This window comes from Symphalangus syndactylus, chromosome 14 (genome assembly GCF_028878055.3).
Source record: "Symphalangus syndactylus isolate Jambi chromosome 14, NHGRI_mSymSyn1-v2.1_pri, whole genome shotgun sequence".
Classification (NCBI taxonomy): domain Eukaryota; kingdom Metazoa; phylum Chordata; class Mammalia; order Primates; family Hylobatidae; genus Symphalangus; species Symphalangus syndactylus.
Window position 1 is genome coordinate 79,047,304 of NC_072436.2, and position 16,979 is coordinate 79,064,282.

A 16,979-nucleotide genomic window follows, 5' to 3' on the forward strand; every position below is an offset into this window, starting at 1 on the left:
TTTATTGAAAGCTGGAAATCAACCAGGATGAAGAGGGGGTAACTGAGTGAAAGATCACAGCATCCAGCTACTCAATCAGAAAACTGCAGGTGGAACAACTTATCCATTCTAAATTCTTGGAAAACATGTTGTTTTCAATAAATTTTCAATAGTTCCCCATGAAAATATTTGTAAAATGTATTATTTAATTTCTTGCCTTTCATTTTGAATTATTCTTTTTATTACCTTTTTTTGTGTAATGTGTTTATTACTTTTAAATGAACATTTAGAAAAAATAGAAAAGTCTTCATAATCCTGCCCCTTGTTAATAGTTTGTTGGCCAACGGGGTGGCTCACACCTGTCATCCCAGTACTTTGAGAGGCTGAGGCAGAGGGATCGTTTGAGTCCGGGAGTTCGAGACCAGCCTGGGCAACGTGGTAAAACCCCATCTCTACTAAAAATGCAAAAATTAGCCAGGCATGATAGCATTCACCTGTAATCCCAGCTACTGGGGAGACTCAGGTGGGAGGATCGCTTGAGCCCAGGAGGTAAGAGGTTGCAGTGAGCTAAGTTTGTACCACTGCACTCCAGCCTGGGCAACAAAGCCAGACCCTGTCTCAAAAAAAAAAGAAAAAGAAAAAGAAAAAAAATTATTGCATATGCCTCCAGATATTGTATACAAATACTCATATCTATATATCAACAAAATAAAAGATACAGTCTTACAACTTTCTTTTGTCATGTAGCAGTATATGTTGGGCATCTTTTCATATTGGTATATATAGGTCTCATTCTATTGTTGGATGTTTCCAGTGTTTCACTCTTACAAATAACGCAGAAGTAAGCATCTTTGAAAGATATCTTTGGGCACTTGCAATCGTCCAGGAAAACTTGGACAACTTCTGGGGGGAAGAATTCTGAATCAAAATATTTACATATTTTAAAAGTTTTAATGTAGTTACTGCCAAATTGCTTTCCACCTGTCTCCCGAAATATATAAGAATAAATTTATTCCTCATGAAGACTTAGGACCTGACACAGTGCCTGGCACACAAGAGCTGTTTATTAATTGCTGTTTAGGTTAAATCATCATAAATATTCGTTATTGTTCTGGTTATGAAAACGATGCCTCTGACACGATTGAAATGCTTACCTGTCTGCCTCACTCCTAATTGTCCCAGACATCGGAGAAATTTAAGTGCTGGTAAAGCACTGGAGTAGTAGTCGTGGTCGTAGCAAATATAATTTTTAAGAAATAGTACAAAGGCCGGACTCAGTGGCTCATGCCTATAATCCCAACATTGTGAGAGAACCAGGCGGGAGGATCACTTGAGCCCAGGAGTTCGAGACTAGCCTGGGCAACATGGCAAGATCCTGTCTCTACAAAAAATTTTAAAAATTAGCCAGGCATTTTAAAAATGGGACCTGCAGTCCCATCTACCCAGGAGGCTGAGGTGGGAGGATCGTCACCTGAGCCCAGGAGGTTGAGGCTGCAGTGAGCCATGATCGCACCACTGCACTCCAGCCTGGGCAACAGAATGCGACCCTGTCTGAAAAAAAACAAAAAGTTCATATCATAATACTCCTGATTGACTCCTTGCTGACAAGCTATTTGTTGTCACCTAAAATCATAGAATTCTACAGTAAACAGGAGCCTAGACATTAAATTATTTAAATGTTTCTTTTTTTATATGAATAAGTAAAAGCCCAGAGAGGCAGTGGTTGGTCAAAGGTTTAAGAATTTTACTTAAAGCACCTCTTCTTTCCCACTTTCCTTTTTTGACTTAAATGCGCAGATTTAGTATGTTTATTGCACTTGACTATATCATATAAATGAGGCACATTATTAACTAGAATATGTTTCCTCAAGTCTTTTTAGGTCTGTCAACTTATCCGCCTAGAGCTTCCCTTCTTGGCTTCCTAATTTTCTACTGCAAGTCAGCCAAGGATTGAAAATCAGATTACCAAGCTTATTAGAACTGTATGTCAAGCGTGAAACTATTAGAACTACATGTGAAGAGGTGGAATCACTGTGTGGTCTAAAGTTTCCCTACAAGTGAAACACAGGATCACAATACCTTTTTGTCAGCTGTTTTGGCTACTCAGGACAGCTCGTGTGTGTGTGCAGGCACATCTAAGGCTTTAGCAATGTTGCCATGTTCTGGATTATAGGGTAGATGCACCTGACAGCAATAACTTAACTTGCGCATACCCTGAGAATGACCCTTCTGGCAGATGCACCTGACAGCAATAATTTAACTTAAGCATACCCTGAATGGCAGATGCACCTGGCAGCAGCAATAACTTAAGAAATGAGGGTTGCCGGCTGGGTGCAATGGCTCACCCTGTAATCCTGGCACTTTGGGAGGCTGAGGCGGGTGGATCACTTGAGGTCAAAAGTTCAAAACCAGCCCAACCAATATGGTGAAACCCCAGTTCTACTAAAAATACAAAAATTAGCCAGGTGTGATGGCAGGTGCCTGTAATCCCAGCTACTTGGGAGGCTAAGGCAGGAGAATCGCTTGAACCCAGGAAGCAGAGGTTGCAGTGAGCTGAGATCGTGCCACTGCACGCCAGCCTAGGCAACAGAGCGAGACTCCATCTCAAAAAAAAAAAAAAAAAAAGGAAAGAAAGAAATGAGGTTTGCCATGTGAAGGTTGCTGGGGTGAGGCTGCTGAGTGAGCTATATACACTGCATGCCTTTTGCAAGTGGTTGCAGTTCTTCTGTCCAGCTGGCCACCACTGGACTGTCCCTGTATGTTAGTTCCCCCAAATAAAACCCTATGTCTTGTTTGCTGGCTCTGGGTCTCTTCTTCAGCCCCTTGAACCTGGTGTGATCCTGGTTAAATTTAATAGGGACCTAGCATAGCATAGATAGATATTATGTATTATATAGAGTGAAATCTTAGAAGGTATTCAGAACCCTTTAGATTTCAAAACTTCCCAAATTCTCAGAAAACAAGTAGCTAAAGAGTTTGTCTTCAAATGCTGTTAGCTTTTGGCCAAGGTCTAAAGTACAGTGAAATAAGAATGCTTTCTCCATCCCTTTGCAGAGATATAATGCCAACTTTGGTTTCATTATTAGAAATTTCAGAAATAGGGTCCACAACAGACAGAATAATGACTGTTTGAAGATGTTCATGTTCTAATTCCTGAAATCTGTGAATATGTTACCTTACATGGCAAAAGGGAGTTTGCAGATGGGATTAAGTTAAAGATCCTGAGATGGGGAAATGACCCTGGATCTTCCAGGTGGGCCCAATGTAATAACAAGCGTTCTTATAAGCGAAAGAGGGAGGCAGGAGAGTCAGAGTCTGGGGAGATGTGACAACAAAAGCAGGGGTCAGGGTGGAGAAGAATGCCAGAGGGAGAGATCCTGAGCCAAGGAATGCAGGCAGCCTCTGGAACCTGGGAAATGCAAGGGAATGGATTCACCCCCACAGCCTCCTGAAAGGTATGCAGCCCTCTACTGACACCCTGATCTTAGGGTAGCAAGACAGCTTTGGGTTTCTGACTCCAGAACTGTAAGATGATATGTCTGCGTTGTGTTTAAGTCACTAAGTTTCTGGTAATTTGTTCTGACAGGGACAGGAAACTAACACAGTGTTTTACCATAAAGCAGTTGAAATCTGCATTTTGACTGAAGGACAACTGTTCTTTTGCATATTAATCAGGGCAAACATCTCTTAAATATAAGTGGCAATTTAGGCCAACATATTTAAACAGTATCCAGTGAGAATTTACTAGAATCCCCTGGTTTTATTTCTTTTCCAAAGAATCGCTGCTGACATATCTGGTAAGCGTAAATTATCTGTAGAAATACAAAGCAGTGCTTTTTTTTTTTTTTTTAGCGACAGGGTTTCACTATGTTGCCTAGGCTGCTCTTGAACTCCTGGCCTCAAGCAATCCTCCTCCCTAAGCCTCCCAAGTAGCTGGGATGACAGGCATGACACCACACACAGCAGTGCTTATTATTTTGAAGAACATGACCATGATTATTAATATCTGCACCCCAAAAGTAATAATAAATAAAACTGGCTGGGCGCAGTGGCTCACGCCTATAATCCCAGCACTTTGGGAGACCCAGGCAGGTGGATCACCTGAGGTCAGGAGTTCAAGACCAGCCTGACCAACATGGTGAAACCCCGTCTCTACTAAAAATACAAAAATTGGCATGGTGGTGGGCACCTGTAGTCCCAACTACTCGAGAGGGTGAGACAGGAGAATTGCTTGAACCCGGGAGGCGGAGGTTGCAGTGAACCCAGATCATGCCACTGTACTCCAGCCTGGGTGACAGAGTGAGACTCCCTCTTAAAAAAATAAAATAAAATAAAATGTATATAACTTATTTTTATCACGTTTCACATTTTAATATACATTATGCCAAAAAACTATTAAATATGATTTTTATCATTTCAATTATGATGAGCTTTATGACAAACTATCTCCATTTATTTATTTATAGCTGTCACCCAGGCTGGAGTGCCGTGGTGCAATCATAGCTCACAGCTTCCAACTCCTTGGCTTAAGCAATCCTCTGGCATCAGCCTACCAAGTAGCTAAAACTACAGGTGTGCACCACCACACCCAGCTAATTTTTTGTAGAGATGGCATCTCACTTTGTGCCCCAGGCTTGTCTTGAGACAAACCATCTCAGGAGAGCAGAAAAATATTAAGCAACTAGCAAATTCACATAATTCTGTGCCTTAGTTGAAGCTGGAAATGCTTTGATAAAATATTTTTTTTCAGGATGCTCCACCTAACTGAACATAGCAGAAGCCTCATAACTTGCATGGACTTGGGTGTAAAGCATTCTGGGGACTCAGGCAGGAACAGGACTAGAGTGAGGTGAGAAAAGCACAAAATCTAAGGTGACACCCAAAATTTTAGTAATCAAGATAAATGATTTTTTTTTTTTTTTTTTTTTTTTTTTTTTTTTGAGACAGAATCACGTTCTGTCACCTAGGCTGGGGTGCAGTGGTGCAATCTCAGCTCACTGCAGCCTCCGCCTCCTGGGCTGAGGCAATCCTCCCACCTCAGCCTCCTGAGTAGTTGGTCTACAGGCTCACACCACCACGCCTGGCTAATTTTTGTATTTTTTGTACAGATGTGGTCTTGCCATGTTGTCCAGGCTGGTCTTGAACCAAGTGATCCTCCCATCTTAGCCTCCCAAAGTGCTGAGATTACAGGCGTGAGCCACTGAGCCCGACCAAGATCAATGGTATGTTAATGTAATATTTTGAAAAATCAAATCAACTATGGCCTATGGGCCAGCTGCCTGATTTTTTTGTAAATAAAGTTTTATCAGCAACTCTAAGTGGGACAGGAGAGGAGAAATAGGAGCTAAGAAAACTGAAGTTAGCTACAGTATCGCCTAAAAGACAACCAAGAAAACAAATGCATATGCTGAAAAATGCATAGTAATAGGCCAGAAAGCAGCAGGAAAAGAGAACAATGACCAAAACAACCTAGGAAAACATAGCTGTCGTAAATATATCAAAAGGGTAATATTCTTAATGTGTACATAGTTAACAGTCAATAAGAAAAATAGTATTACACAACTATAAAACAGAGCTAAGAACAAATAGATAAAATGAAAAACAAATTGGCAATAAAGGCACCAAAAATGTCCAACATCATTAGTAAATAATACTTGTAAATAAAATAGAGGTGACATTTCAACTATCAAATTAATTTGCTTTTAAAAGATAGTGCAGGCAGACAAATCTCAAGGAAAGTATAAATGGTATAACTTTTTGGAGGGAAATTTGGCAATCTGTATTAAGAGCCCAAAATGTTTTGTACTTTTAGACACTAATATCTTCTCTGGGAATCCATTCTGAGAAAATATTGCACAATGTTGTGAAGGAGTTCCATACAAAGTTGTTCCCCAAAGCATTAAACCTTCATTTATTAATTAAATATTGATTACTTATTTACTAAAAAAAACCTATTTATTTTGGAGACTGAAATGAACTCAGTTATGAAAACATCTGTCTCTGACAAGCTACAAGTCAAGACATAAATTTTCCCTATGGGTCTGTTATGCAGTTTTCTTTTAACATTCTTAATGATTGGTTTTGAATGTGTGATCAAAGGATAGTAAATAGATTATACTCATTTGCTGAAAGTCCTACCATTCCTTGAAAGAAATGGAATTTGACATATGTTTCCAATTGAGTTTAACTTAATTACAAACTCACAGGGGAAATATGTATTCATACACTCTAGGCAGAAATGTACAATGGTAAAACTGTATTAGAAGGCTTTTTAGTATCTATTAAATTTAAAAATATTCCTTCCCTTTGACCTAGTAATTCTACTTCTAGGAATACATTCTATGAGAACACTCACATAAGTATAAAAAAAAATGCACAAAGATGTTCACTGAAGTACTGCTTGTAATTTTAGGCCGGCGGCGGTGGCTCAACCCTGTAATCCCAGCACTTTGAGGCAGGCGGATCACTGGAGGTCAGGAGTTCAAGAACAGCCTGGCAAACGTGGTGAAACCCTGTCCTACTAAAAATTAAAAAATTAGCTAGGTGTGGTGGCACATGCCTGTAATCCCAGCTACTTGAGAGGCTGAGGCAGGAGAATCTCTTGAACCTAGGAGATGGAAGTTGCAGTGAGCTGAGATTATGCCACTACACTCCAGCCTAGGCAGTAAGATGAGACTGTTTAAAAAAAAAAAAAACTATTTATAATTTTAAAAAATTAGAGATAATTCAATTTTCCGATATAGGGGCTGGATAAATAAATTATGGTACTTCTGTTCAGCAGAATAGTATTAATATTAACAATTAGCCAGCTGGGCATGCTGGCCCACACCTGTAATTCGGGCACTTTGGGAGGCCAAGGCGGGTGGATCACTGAGGTCAGGAGTTCAAGACCAGCCTGGCCAACATGATGAAACCACGTGTCTACCAAAAATACAAAAAATTAGCTGGGCGTGGTGGCGGGCGCCTGTAAACCTAGCTACTCAGAGAATCGCTGAAGCCCAGGATGCGGAGGTTGCAGTGAGCCGAGATCGTGCCACTGCCCTCCAGCCTGGGTGACAACAGCGAAACTCTGTCTCAAAGTAAATAAATAATAATTAGCCACTGGGAGTGCTGGTAAGTTGTCCAAAAACAAAACTTTGATTTGTAGTGTTTGACAATTTTCAGGGTACATGTTCTCTCACCACAGCCCTATTTATTTACTTAAGAGACCATGTCTTACTATGCCCAGGCTATTTCAAATGATCCTCCCACTTCAGCCTCCCAAAGTGTTGAGATTACAGGCATGAGCTATCATGCCTGGTGCCATGGTCCATTTTGAGCTACCAAGGTAAGATGATGTTACTTAACTTGAAGTTGTAAAGAGATGTGCATATTTGGCTCTCTCAAGCCTGTACAAGAAGATTCCAGCATACCACTGACTCAGCAGAAAGATAGTAGGGAGGAAGGAAGGAGAAAAAAAATGAGATAGATCTAATTATACTGACATAAAAAGATGTCCAAGATGTATGTTTAATTGAAAAAAAGTTACAAAGTATTAGCATATGGTTTTATAAAATAATTTTTATTTTTCTTAATTTATATATTTTTTGAGACAGTGTCTTACTCTGCCACCTGGGCTAGAGTGCAGTGGGACAATCACAGCTTACTGTAGCCTTGACCTACCAGGCTCAAGCAATCCTCCCACCTCAGCCTCCCAAGTGTCTAGGACTACAGGCTCACACCGCCACGCCCAGCTATTTTTTTTTTTTTTTGCAGAAACTGGAATCTCGCTATATGTCGCAGGCTGTTCTCAAACTTCTAGGCTCAAGCGATCCTCCTGCTTTGGCTTCCCAAAGTGCTAGGATTACAGGTGTGAGCCACCATGCCTAGCCATATATTTGTTAATATTTGAATTTGTATAATCCATGTGTTATTACTGTAATCAGAAAAATAAATACAGTATGTAAAAATAAAATCTACAGCCAAAGGCCTTAACTGTGAACAAGAGGACCATTTTTAAATAACACAAATAGTGCTTTCTTACACTCTGCTGCTGGCAGTATAAATTGGAGCAATCCGGCCAGGCGCGCAGTGGCTCACACCTGTAATCCCAGCAGTTCGGGACACTGAGGCAGGCGGATCACCTGAGGTCAGGAGTTCAAGACCAGCCTGCCCAACATGGTGAAACCCCGTCTCTACTAAAAATATACAAACTAGCTGGGTGTGGTGGCAGGTGCCTGTAATCCCAGCTACTAGGGAGGCTGAGACAGGAGAATTGCTTGAACCCAGGAGGCGAAGGTTGCAGTGAGCCAGAATTATTCCATTGCACTCCAGCCTGGGCAACAAAAGTGAAACTCCATCTCAAATAAAAAAGAAAAAAGAGAAAAAGTGGAGCAATCTTTCTGGAGAGTAATTTGTAATATGAACCTAAGCTCTAAAAATGTATTTATCTGTTGACCCAATGATTCCACTTCTGGGGATTTCTCCTGGAAAAATGATTAAGGATGCAAGCAAAAATTCAGCTACAAGAATATTCTTTGTGTTTTCTGTCAAATAATCTAAATGTTCAATAATAAGGAACATTATTAAGTGTTCCTTTTAAAAAAGGAAAAAATTATTGTAGATTCATATAAAGTATTCTGCAGCTATTAACAACAATATAGAAGTCTATTGATGTAAAAAGGTGCTTACTTGTTTTAAAATGTATAAAAATAAAGACAGATTATAGGTCAGGCATGGTGGCTCACACCTGTAATCCTAACATTTCAGGAGGCCGAGGTGGGCAGACCACTTGAGGTCAGGATTTCGAGACCAGCCTGGCCAACATGGTGAAACCCATCTCTACCAAATATATGTAAAATTAGCCGGGCGTGGTGGCACACGCCTATAGTCCCAGCTACTAGGGAGGCTGATGCAGGAGAATTGTTATAACCCAGGAGGTGGAGGTTGCAGTGATCTGAGATTGTGCCACTGCACTCCAGCCTGGGTGACAGAGCAAGACCCTGTCTCAAAAAATAAATAATAAAAGCAGATCACAAAGCCATACGTACGATATATTCCCCACTTTTATAAATCTAAAGCTACAGATCTTATGACTTCACTAAGACCCTGGCTCACATTCAGTTACATGATTTGAGAGGTGAATGAGGCTAGATGTAAACTGTAACTTTTCCCAAAGCAATTTAGTAACTTGGGTTGTATGATTTTCACTGCCTGGAATGGCCTTCTCTGCCCTATGTGAGGAAATTCTATTCAGGTTCTTCATCACCTCTTTATTTATTATTTATTATGCTCCTAACCAATGCCCTTTCAGTGCTCAGGAGGACTCCTACAGGAATACTCAGTCTATAAGTGCTCAGGACTGGGCTAAGAATGGGTCGAGGTGATTTACAGAGTACAGTATCAGTCTGCCTTGGTGGGGGAATGAAGCACCTGGGACCATCAGTTACAGCAATGTGTGGATTTGACATATTTAAGAGAATTTAATAAATGAAGTTTATAAACTGTTTAAATATGTAAGAGAATTTGATTTGTTAAATCTGTATGCTTTTATAACTTTACAATGCTTAAGAAAATTCTATTACCTTTATAAATACTGTTTAAATGGGAAATTTAATATGTCAAATTAATAAGCTCACTGAACATTAATCAAAGTACAAGTGAAAGTGTTTTATTTTAAAATAAATTGATAGGCCAGGCACCCTGGGTCATGCCTGTAATCCTAGTACTTTGGGAGCCACGGCGGGTGGATCACCTGAAGCCAGGAGTTCGAGACCAGCCTGGCCAACATGGCGAAACCTCGTCTCTAAAACTAGCCGGGCGTGGTGGCAGGCACCTGTAATCTCAGCTACTCAAGAGGCTGAGGCAGGAGAATCGCTTGAACACCAGGGGCGGAGGTTGCAATGAACTGAGATCACGCCACTTCACTCCAGCCTGGACAAAAGAGCAAAACTCCGTCTCAAAAAAATAAATAAATAAACAAATAAATTGATTTGTACATAAATTTGAGAAATGTGGTTAAATGCTTAATAACAACTAGGCTTAAAATTTACTGCCATAATAAATATCAACAGAGATGCAAGCAGCTTTATGAGTTCCTTCCCATGTACAAAAATTACTCTCAGCCATTTAAAATCTCAAATGACATTTGTTACAGATACAGTGCCATTTTGCAGAGGGGGAAACTGAGGTGAAGATAACCTCCCAAGGTGATGGAACTAGGAAGTGGTAGACCCTGCATTCCAGCTCAGGTGACACCAGATTGCTAGAGTCAGAACACTCCACCACTTTCCTCTACCACCTTCAGTATATGAGATTCCATTTCTATAGAAAACAATGTTAGTTATGAATACATAACCTGGAAGAATATATGCCAATATGACAACATTGGTCTTTCCTGGAGTGGGAATTATAAAGGACCAGGTTTTTTTTATTTCTGCAATGTTTATGATTTGAGTAAAAGGAATTCTCTACCTCTTCACCCCATTTTTCAACTAATCTTTTTGCTGCCAATTTAAAATTAAGGGAATGGCCAGGCACAGCAGCTCATGCCTGTAATCCCAGCACTTTGGGAAGCAGGAGGATTGCTTGAGCCCAGGAGTTGCAGACTAGCTTGGGTAACATATCCAGACTCCTCTCCAGAAATTTTTTTTTTTTTTCCAGAGGGAGTCTTGCTCTGTCTCCCAGGCTGAAGTGCAGTGGCACAATCTCGGCTCACCGCAACCTCCACCTCCCGGGTTCAAGCGATTATCTTGCCTCAGCCTCCCCAGTGGGTGGGATTACAGGCGCCCGCCACCATGCCCAGCTAATTTTTTGTATTTTTTAGTAGAGATGGGGTTTCACCGTGTTAGCCAGGATGGTCATGATCTCCTGACCTTGTGATCCGCCCGCCTCAGCCTCCCAAAGTGCTAGGATTACAGGCGTGAGCCACCGCGCCCGGCCTCATTTTTATTTTTATTTTTATTTTTTTTGTTTTTTGTTTTGTTTTGTTTTGAGATGGAGTCTGGCTCTGTCACCCAGGCTGGAGTGCAATGGCACGATCTGGGCTCACTGCAAGCTCCGCCTCCTGGGTTCATCCATTCTCCTGCCTCAGCCTCCGGAGTAGCTGGGACTACAGGCGTAGTAGCTGGGACCACCACGCCAGGCTAATTTTTTGTATTTTTAGTAGAGTTGGCGTTTCACCGTGTTAGCGAGGATGGTCTCGATCTCCTGACCTCGTGATCCGCCCGACTCGGCCTCCCAAAGTGCTGGGATTACAGGCGTGAGCCACTGTGCCCGGCCAGAAAACATTTTTTAAATTAGCCAGATGCGGTGCCGCACGCCTGTACACCCAGCTCCTTGGGAGGCTGAGGCGGGAAGATTGCTTGAGCCCTGGAGTTTGAGGCAGCAGGGAACTAAATGATAGGGCCACTACTCTCCAGCCTGGGTGATACTACGAGACCTGTGAAAAGAAAAAGAAAGGGAGAAAAAGAAGAAAGATGAGAGAGAAAGAAACACAGAGAAAAAAAGAAAAAGGGAATTCTGCACCTCCTTGTTTCTTTTCTGTGTTGCCAATCAGCATTCTGTAGTCACTTAGTATCTACTTCATGGTCTTTCTTTTTTTTCTTTCTTTCTTTTTTTTTTTTTTTTTTTTTTTGAGATGGAGTCTCGCTCTGTCCCCCAGGCTGGAGTGAAGTGGCGCGATCTTGGCTCACTGCAAGCTCCGCCTCCCGGGTTCACGCCATTCTCCTGCCTCAGCCTCCCGAGTAGCTGGGACTACAGGCATGAGCCACCATGCCCAGCTAATTTTTGTATTTTTAGTAGAGACGGGGTTTCACCGTGTTGGCCAGGATGGTCTCAATCTCCTGACCTCACAATCCCCCTGCCTCGGCCTCCCAAAGTACTGTGATTACAGACGTGAGCCACCGCGCCCGGCCACGGGCTTTCTATTCATACACTCCTGTTGGTGCTTCAAATGCGCCCTCAGATGGGCCTCACTCTGGGTTGAAACTGTTTGTGTGTTTGAGAGAGTCTCGCTTCTTTGCCCAGGCTGGAATGCAATGGCGCGATCTCGGCTCACTGCAACCTCCGCCTCCCGGGTTCAAGCAATTCTCCTGCCTCAGCCTCCCCAGTAGCTGGGACTACAGGCACGCGCAACCATGCTCGGCTAATTTTTGTATTTTTAGTAGAGATGAGGTTTCACCATGTTGGCCAGCCTGGTCTTGAACTTCTGACCTCAAGTGATCTGCCCGCCTTGGCCTCCCAAAGTGCTGGGATTACAGATGCGAGCCACCGCGCCCAGCCAAAACTTTTTCTTAGGCTCCCATTCCCCACATCTCATGAAATTAGTCTCTCCCTCACCTATGCTACCTTTGTGTCTGCCATATGTTTTTGTTATTAAATGTATAATGCTGGAGTATAGTTACTTTTCTGTGTCATATATGTCTTTGTTTTCCCACCGTGTAGCACAGAAGTTGGCTGGTTAAACTGAATACATAAAAAGCAATTATATAGTTTTCTTTCTTTCCTCGAAAGGCTTACTCTCCTTTAGTCCTTTAGACTAGCATTGGGGCAGGTGACACAATCAAGACTTAAGCTAAAGTGAAGGAATTCAGTGAAGAGGGTGTCACAAAACTAGAGAAATGGAATAGCCTCTCTGAAAAAAGAATCCTGTGCAGGGAGCCGCTGAGAGAGGACCTATGTCACATATGAGCAATTGAGAGGGAGGGAGAACCTTGTCTTCGCTTCCCAGGGTGTGCCATGTCCTGCTGCTCACAGGCTAGCCTGGCCGTACGTATTTCTCAGGGTCCAGTTTTCTACTTAAAGAAAAAAACAAAATAAAATTTAAAAAAAGGGGGGGCAACTAACCCGTTAAGCTGGAAGAATATTTTTAGATAGCTGGGGCCTGGGAATACTTCTGTTATTTATCATGACCCCAGCCAGTGCGCATTTTATCCTGGACTGCCTCAGGGGTGGGAATCTCGGGTTAGGGTGGCACTGCAGAGGGGCAGCCCTGAAGACCCCCTGCCCACACAGCGCAGACCCCCTGCCTGCGCCCCCGCGTGGGAGCCAGCCTGAGGGCCGAGCGGCGAAACCAGGGTTTACCCCGCCCCTTTCTCCCCTCGAAGTCGGCAGCGGCACTGGAAAGTGAAAATGAGAGCAGAAACCACCTGAGCACTCTCGCTCAGGCTGGTGACCCACACTGGTCATGTAGGCTGTGGGAGAGGAAGGGGAGCGCAGGGGGCTTGCAGGCAGGTGACCGTCTTAAGGGAAACCGGGAGGGGCTTCCTCTGGCCGCGGCCCCGTCCCACTCCGCCTCCCTTGAGTCCCGCCCCCACGAGTCTCCTCCCCCCACGAGGCCCCTCCCGGTTCTACACCTCGGCCCCGCCCTGCGCTTTCGCCTCCGAGGCCACGCCCCCTAGGACCTGGCCAAGCCCCGCACGGAGGCTCCACAAGGCTTCGGCCTGTAAGGCCGCTTCCTCTTCCTCCTGCCTCTCCTCCTTTTTGGGGGACGGGGCCGTGCCGTGCCGCTGGCCCACAGACCTCGTGGATGCCGCATAGAATGGCCTGAAGCAAACATAGGGTTCTTTCCCATAAGGGCCCCGTCCAGGACCGGGGGTTGAGTCACCTTCTCTCCTGTACATCTCTGCGGTGAGACCTTTTGGGGGGCGCGGACCCTGAAGATCCCTTTGGGTTTCTTCCTCCTGGCTCACCTGCCGGACCCAAGTGATGAGAAAGGGAGTAGGGAGATAAATTGTGGAAAGAAAAGAATGCTGCTGAATTACGGAGTGCCTAACTGAAGAAAAATCAGGGAGCAAGGACATGAGGGGGCACTAAAATTTTTTGAGGAAGATTCGTTGTCAGAAAATAGAAATGGCTAGAATCATCATCAAAGTGTCAGTCATTTCAAACCGCCTTTTAATCACAGTCCCCAGGATGCCTGGTAATTACAGTAGACATCTGACCTAATACTTGCAGACCAAGTTCAGATGGAAATATTTAGAGAAAAGCAGGCACAAAGCACGAAATTGGGGTATTGGTGTTTTCAGAGTTCTCTTTGTGTATCTCTTTGGGTATTGCGGGGGGAAGCTCCAATGAAATATATCAGACATGATTAAAAAAATGACATGAAGCCACTGTCTGGTTTTCCTTAGGCCCGACATCGGGTAGCATTCACAGCAAGTATTCATTGGCTGGTGGAAGCCCTTGTGATCAAAATGAAGTCAGATGATTTAGCACATACAGTTGTTTGCCTGTGTTCTCCAAAACTGAAGAACGTTGCATTCACATTTCTTGCAGGGAGTGTAAAGGAAACAAACCACTCACCTGCTGCAAGTGCTTAGCATTGTGCTAGAATAATTACAGAAGCTATCTCAGCCTGGGCGTGGTGGTGCACGCCTGTAATCCCAGCTACTTGGGAGGCTGAGACAGGAGGATCGCTTGAGCCCAGGAGAGATCACAACACTGCTCTCCAGCCTGGGTGACAGGGTGAGACTGTCCAAAAAAAGGAAAAGAATAATTCAGCAGTAGTTGGTTACAGAGTGAAAAGTACCCCCACCTGATTTTTATTTTATTATCCTGGACTCGATTTTATTATCAAGTGGGATTTTTACCAGGGCTTTCAGAAGTTAAGGTAATTTGCCCAAAGTCACATGATTAGTAAATTATCAGTTTAGGATTGAACTCAGGTCACCTGTCTCCCCCAAATCATACAGAATGCAGGTGTGTACGTTTATCTAAGTGTATCAAACTGTACAGGTAAACGGGTACATTTAATGTAAATCATAACCCAGTAAAGTTGATTTTTTAAAATCATGCAGAATGAGTGATGTTATAAAACTTGTCAAAGAAACCACATTATGATTTCACACATGAAAGCTTATATATAAAGTCTGGACGTGGTGGCTCATGCCTGTAATCCCAGCACTTTGGGAAGCCAAGGCAGGTGGATCACCTGAGGTCAGGAGTTCAAGACCAGCCTGGCCAACATGGTGAAACCCTATCTCTACAAAAAAATACAAAAATTAGCTGGGCGTGGTGGCGCATGCCTGTAGTTCCACTTACTTGGGAGGCTGAGGCATAAGAATCGCTTGAACCCTGGAGATGGAGTTTGCAGTGAGCTGAGATCGTACTACTGCCCTCTATCCTGGGCAATAGAGCAAGACTGTGTCTCAAAAAGAAAGCTTATGTATAAAGATATGCCTTTATTTATCATTAACATACATATTGAAAGGTTGGTGACACCACTGTCAAGCATTGTTCATTCAAGTGACCTTTCCAAACTTCGGTACAGATGTATATAAATATCAAGCAGGAAGCTACCATGGGTTAGGGTCATGAAAGTCTGTCTTGGAAATCAACCAAGCATACATAGAATTGGAAACAACATTGAAAGTATGTGATACCACACCTATCTAACAAAAATATCTTCAAAGTGCAGGGCACTGAACGGATCAGACACTTTTGCTATTGGGTATGCACAAAAGTCACCTTCATATGTATAATATACTATGTGTGGTACTAAGGATAGTGATTACAAGCTGTGCAGCAGAACTTAGAAGTTTTTATTTTCAATTATACCAAGGCTGTGTTTGACTGTTTAAAGACAGTATACTGACAACTGTCTCATTTTATAATGTTCCATTTTGAAGTTTTACCAGTTTCAGAAACATCTTGAATTTAAGGCTTTAATGAAATTTTGTGAATCAAAAATTCATAAAATTGGTATTCTGAACAATCATGATTGCCCATACACATGTAGAAACAGGATACAGCATAACTCAGTTTTTCTCACAAGTGGCAAACTGGCTTTCATAGAATGGTTAAACTGATGATAGTTGCCACCCTGGCCCGATGCACATATGTTTCTGTTGGTCAATTTAACAGCCCCCCTTATAATGATAAACTCCACAAAGCCTCAAAATAGGATGTGACTAATTGAATTTCAGTGTTAGGAATTCTGCACAACCTTATGTTTTCCTAGAAAATATTTTCTTGGCCAGGTGCAGTGGTTCATGCCTGTAATCATTCTCTACAGTTAGCCTCCCAGCACTTTGGGAGGCTGAGGCAGGAGGATGACTCGAGCCCAGGAGTTTGAGATCAGCCTGGGCAACATGGCAAAACCCTGTCTTTACAAAAAACACAAAAAATTAGCCAGATTTGGTAGCACGTGCCTATGGTCCAAGCTACTCAGGAGGTTGAGGTGGGAGGATCGCTTGAACCTGGGAAGCAGAGGTTGCAGTGAGTGGAGATCACACCACCACACTCCAGCCTGGGCAACAGAGAGAGACCTCGTCTGAAAAATAAAAAAAGTTTAAAATTTAAAAAATTTAACCAAGGCCAGGCGTGGTGCCTCACGCCTGTAATCCCAGCATTTTGGGAGGCCAAGGCAGGCAAATCACTTGAGGTCATGAGTTCGAGACCAGCCTGACCAGCATGGCAAAACCCCCTCTCCACTAAAAATACAAAAATTAGCTGGGTGTGGTGGCGGGCACCTGTAGTCTCAGCTACTTGGGAGACTGAGAAAGGAGAAACACTTGAACCCGGGAGGTGGAGGGTGCAGTGAGCCGAGATCACGCCACTACACTCCAGCCTGGGCAATAGAGTCTGGGCAAGAGACTCAGTCTCCAAAAAAAAAAAAAATTCAACCAATATGTATATATAAAAGATATTCACTGCAGTGGCATATATAATGACAAAACTGGAAAACCTAATATAAATCAACAACAGTAACATATATAGCATAGATAAGAGACTATAAACAACTACATCAAAATGTTAATTGTGGTTATTGCTGAATAGTACGATTATGGGCCACTTAAATTTTCTTTATACTTCAACAGTTTTTCACATTGTCTACGATTAGCATTTTTTTATAATCAGGTAAATAAATACTATTTTTTAAAAAAGAAAATCCTTGGAGGGCTTAAGAAACACTTAACTTCTTGATCATAGCTAATAGAATAAAATATTAGTGCTTATACATGGTAAATAGCCAAGAAATAATCCTAAGCAATGACTACTTTAGAAATCAGTCTCACTCT